The 5414-nt window shown below is 44.2% G+C and overlaps 1 non-coding gene across 1 annotated transcript; it reads left to right on the plus strand.

Annotated features, from left to right (window-relative positions):
- The first annotated feature begins 4825 nt into the window (after nucleotides 1–4825).
- On the plus strand, nucleotides 4826–4907 carry trnas-uga (transfer RNA serine (anticodon UGA)). Its single transcript has one exon. It is a non-coding gene; the product is annotated as a tRNA-Ser (tRNA).
- Nucleotides 4908–5414: the final 507 nt, after the last annotated feature.

Below are 5414 nucleotides of genomic sequence, written 5' to 3' on the forward strand. Positions count from 1 at the left end.
GTAGTGATGCAGTAATTGTGAGGGGTCAGGGTGATACTGACGCAGTGAGTGAGAGATATCAGTGTGATAGTGACGCAGAACATTTGAGTGCCCAGGCTTAAAGTGATGCAGTATGGGCAAGGGGTCAGGGTGACAGTGATGTAGATGCACTCAAAGAGCCAGGTTGTAGTAAAGCTGTAAGTGTGAGTGTCTCAGGCTGATAGTGATGAAGTAAATGCGAGGGGGTAAGGCAGTTAGGGATGTAGTAAGTGTGCAGGGGCAGTGCTAGAAGTGACACCGTAAATGTGAGTGTTGAAGCTGACAGTGACACATTAAGTTTGAGGGCATCAGGCTGATCTTGACGCAGTAAGTGTGACGTTGTCAGGATGATAGTTATGCTGTAAGTGTATGGGGGCACAATGCTTTTGACGCAGTAAGAGTGGGGAGTCAGGGTGATAGTGACGCAGTAAGCATGAGTGGGCCAGCCTGAGAGTGATGCAGTATATGTGAGGGAGTCAGCCTGATACTGGCGCAGTATGTATGAAATGGTCAGGCTGATATTGATGCTGTTAGTGTGTTGGGGTCAAAGTGATAGTGACGCAATAGGTATAAGTGGCTCAGGATGATAGTGACACAGTGGGTGAGAGATACCAGTTTGATAGTGACGCAGTAAGTGTAAGGGGTCAGGATGACAGTGACACTAAGTGTACGGTCCTCAGTGTGATAGTGCCACAGCAAGTGTGGATTTGTCAGGGTGTAAATGAAGTCGTAAGTGAGAGAGGGGCATTGCGATAGTGAAGCAGTAAGTGTGAGGGGGTCAGGCTGATAGTTACACAGTCAATGTGGCGGGCCAGTGTTTTAGTGACAAGATAAGTGTGAGGCGTCAGTCTGATACTGACACAATAAATGTGATGGAGTCAGGCTGAGAGTGACACAGTAAGTGTGAGGGGTCAGCCTGATAATGACACAATAAGTGTAAGGATTCAGGGTGACAGTAACATGTGAAGCGTGAGGGCGTGATTGAAAGTGATGCAATAAGTATGTGGCAGTTAGGCTGATGGGGACGCAATAAAATGGCAAAGACTGTGTGAGTGGGTCAGTGTGATAGTGACGCAATAAATGTGAGGCGGTCAGGGTGAGAGTGACGCAGTAAATGAGAGAGGATCAGAGTGAGAGTGACACAGTAAGTCTGAGGGGTCAGACTGATATTGACGCAGTAAGTATGAAGGGGTCAGGCTGAGAATGACACAGTCAGTGTGAGGGGGGAGAGTTTTAGTTATATAGTAAGTGCGAGTCGTCAGACTGAAACTGATACAAAAAGTGTGAGTAGGTCAGGGTGATATTGACGCAATACGTCTGAGGGGTCAGGCTGATAGTGACCCAGTCAGTGTGATGGGGCAGCGTTTTAGTAACATGGTAAGTGTGAGGCGTCAGTCTGGTACTGACACAAAAGGTGTGATGGACTCAGGCTGAGAGTGACGCAGTAGGTTTTAGGAGTGAGGGTGATATTAACATAGGAGGTGCGAGGACGTCACTGATAGTGACGCAATATGTGTGTGGCTGTCAGGCTGATAGTGACGCAGTAAAAATGAGGATGTCAAGGTGAAACTGGTGCAGTAAGTGTGAGGATGGCAGATGGACTGTGATGCAGTAAGTGTGAGGGGTTCATGCTGATATTGAGGCATGCAAGTGTGAGGGGCCAGGTTGATAGTGACGCTGTGTGCCGGCGGGTCCGGCTGATAACAACGCAAAAAATGTGAGTGTCTCAGTGTGACAGTGATGCATGACGTATGAGAGGGTCAGGGTGATAATGACAGACAAATTGTGAGGGGGTCAGGTTGATAGTGATGCTGTAATTGTGAGCTTGATCAGCGTGATAGTGAGGGGCTCAGGCTAATAGCGACACAGCAATTGTGAGGGGGGTCAGGGTAGTGGTAACACAAAATGTGTGAGCGGGTCAGGCTAATAGTGATGCAGTACGTGTGAGGTGTCAGGCCGATAGTGACGCAGTAATGGTAAGAGTGTTGGTGTGCTAGTGGCACAGTAAGTGTGAGCCATCAGGATGATAATGACGCAATAAGTGTGAGGTTTCAGGTAGACACCCATGCAGTAAGTGTTACGTGTTCGGGGTGACAGTGATGCAGATACTTTTAGGGTGTCAGATTGAGAGTGACACAGGAAATATGAGGGGACAGGTTGAGAGTGACACTGTAAGTGAAAGATGTCAGGCTGATAATGATATACTAATTGTGATGGAGTCAGGATAATAGTGGTGCAGTGAGCATGAGTTGTCAGGGTGATCGTGACACAAACGGTGTGAGTGGGATAGAGTTATAGTGATGCAGCAAGTATGAGGAGGTCAGAGTGATAGTGTGCAAGGTCTGGCTGAGGTGACGCCAGAAGAGTGAAAGGTTTAGTGTGATCTGGACGCACTAAGTTTGGGGGTTCAAGGTGATAATGATGCTGTAGGTATGAGTGGGTCAGTCTGAGAGTGACACAGTGCACTTGAAGGGATCAGGCTGGTAGTGATGCAGTAAGTGTGAGGGGGTCAGGCTGATATTGATGCACTAAGTGAGAGAATGTCAAGGTGACGGTGATGCATTAAGTGTGAGCAGGTTAGAGAGAGAGTGACGCCGTTAGTGAGTGGGGTTTGGCTGATAGGGATGCAGTAGGTGCGCATGTGTCAGGGTGTGAGTGATGCAGAAATTATGAGGGTGCCAGAGGGATAGTGACGCATTAAGTATGAGGGGGTCAGAGTGATTGTGATGCAGTAATTCTGAGGGGATCAGAGAGATACCAACGCAGTAAGCATGAGGGGGTCAGGCTGTTAGTGACGCTGTCAGTGTGAGTGTTGAAGCTCATAGTGAAGCAGTAGGTGTGAGGTGGTCAGTGTGATTGTGGCGCAGTAAATGTGAGAGGGTCAAGGTGATAGTGACATAGTAAGTTTGAGGAAGCAGTGTTGTTGTGACACGGAAAGTGTGAGGCGTCAGTCTGGTACTTAATAAATGTGATGGAGTCAGGCTGATAGTGAAACAGTAAGTGTAAGGTATCAGGGTAATGGTAACATAGGAAGTGTAAGGGCGTGACTGATAGTGACAAAGTAAGTGTTTGGCAGTCAGGCTGATAGTGACGCATTCAAAATGAGGGTCTCGAAGTGAAAGTGGCGCAGTAAATGTGAGGACGCCAGATGGATAGTGATGCAGTAAGTTTGAGGGGTTCACGCTGATATTAAGGCGGTAAGTGTGAGGGGTCAGGTCTATAGTGATGCAGGAAGTGTCAGCAGGTCAGGCTGATAGTGATGTATTCTTAGACCAAATATCCAAAGCTCACTGTAGTGCTGAATAGCGAGACTTCTCAAGGCTAAGACAAAAATTAATTGTTCTCATCCTGGTCATAATTCACAATGCTTCATTTGAAAATTGTCCTCTCCTGCTTCTAGATTCACCAATGAGGGAACAAAATTTAATTGCACCACCCTGTTTATCTCTTCAAATATTTTGCAACTCTAAATGAGATTACCTGTCTTGTTTTGAAACTGTTAAAAAAAAGACCGGATTTGCCCAATTTCAATTCACAGGACTAACGTTCATCCATGATATCAAGACTAATCACCATTCGTGGTATTCCTCATATGGCATTAGTATCTTTCCTAAATTGAGGATTATAATTCCTCATACTGTAGTCCAAGTGCGGTGGAAATGAGCCACAATACATTGGAAATAATGCTTCGTTCTCGTGCCCTGAAATCCTTCTGCAGCTTTCACAACAGACTTCTACAACTGCTACTAGACTTCAATGACTTATTAAAAACTTCTCCAAGATGAAATTCTAAAAATCTGTACATCAGACTTTCTACTTCAAACCTTCGATAAATAATCTCCACACATTTCCCTCCTGACAAGTGTGATAAAGTCAAATTGTTGTTATTTATTAAATCATGAGGGACATGGATAGGTTGACTCATCAAGGTGTTTTCCTGCTGGTGAGGAAGTCAAAATTTAGAAAACATTTTTTTAAAATTAGTGGGTAAGGATTTAAAAGTGACGTCAGGGGCAACTTTTTCAGTCGTGTCCAGAATGAGCTGCCAGAGAAATTGTTGGAGACTGGTACAACTGTAACATTTAATGGCATCTGGATGGATATATGAGTAACAAGGTTTAGAGGGATGTGGGCCAAATGTTGGCAAATGGGACCTATTAATTTAGGATAACTGTCCACCATGGTCAAGTTGGAAAGAAGGGCCACTTTCCATGTTGTATTGTTCAAGGACTTGATGAATCTAGAAAAACTGCAAAAACTTTGCAAATAATTCCGTCAAGACGATTTCAAGTTCCAAATCTTCAGTCAATCTTCCTCTCTTGTGCTCACAAGTTCATTACCTGATGTCAGAACTTACGGATTAGTTGCTGGATCCATTTCTGTAAATTGGTTCTGCATTCTTTCAAATTCCGATTTTATTTTTATGAATGTAGCTACTGTTTATGGACTTAGCATCAATATTTCTAATACCATATTTCGATGAATATTAAAACACAACAGCATATCTACTTTGGCACCAGATGATGAGCAATTGAGTCAAAATCGATCGGACGCAGTGAGACAATGATCCTCATTCGTGTAGTGTACATCCGTGACTCTATAATTCGACGAAGAATTATTCCCGCAACTTCAGCTGTGTCAGGATCTAGTTTGCGGTGAAAGCCTGTCAATCTGCTAAGGTAACGTTCGTCTGGGTCTCTGCAAAGGATTTGGCGAAATCTTTGGGTCTTGATAATTTGTTATTCAAACAAATTACGTATTTCATGAATTCAGTTCTTTTACGATGGAAATTGACAATGTGGGTGTAGCTGTGATGGCCGAGAGGTTAAGGTGTTGGATTTGAAATCCAATGGGGTCTCCCTTCGCAGGTTCGAATCCTGCTCACAGCGTTGACTCTTTTAAAAGTCATTAATTCATTTGCAGAATTTGGATTTCATGGAGCTTGAGCTTTGCATTCAATCGAAAGTAAATTTTCATCTGTGAAGAATCCGAAGTAATTTCAAGACGTCTAATTGAATAAACTATATGTCGAGACACAAAAAGTCACCAACTTCCAACACGAATCAGTTTCCAAATATTTATCGAACTATCGTGAAATTTGGATGTTCGGGAGTGACGGGGTGGGGGGGGGGGGGGTGTGGTGGAATGAAGCAAAACAAGAAGCAATGCAATACATTTACCTGCAGGTGATGAATTTGTTTTTAGGATCAGTTGAAAGTCAAGCTGAGAAAGTTCAACCTAATTTACAGCTGACTCTCAAGGCGAATAATCTATTATATCAGCTGTCAGTGAATTAGAAAAAGCAACTCCATGTGTGGAAAGGAAGTCGACTGGTCCAGGTTCCTGGCTTGAGGTGTGATAAGGCAAGGCGATATCAGTGGAGTAGAATTTTCTGG

The sequence above is a fragment of the Chiloscyllium punctatum genome, chromosome 27 (genome assembly GCF_047496795.1).
Source record: "Chiloscyllium punctatum isolate Juve2018m chromosome 27, sChiPun1.3, whole genome shotgun sequence".
In the NCBI taxonomy this organism is placed as follows: domain Eukaryota; kingdom Metazoa; phylum Chordata; class Chondrichthyes; order Orectolobiformes; family Hemiscylliidae; genus Chiloscyllium; species Chiloscyllium punctatum.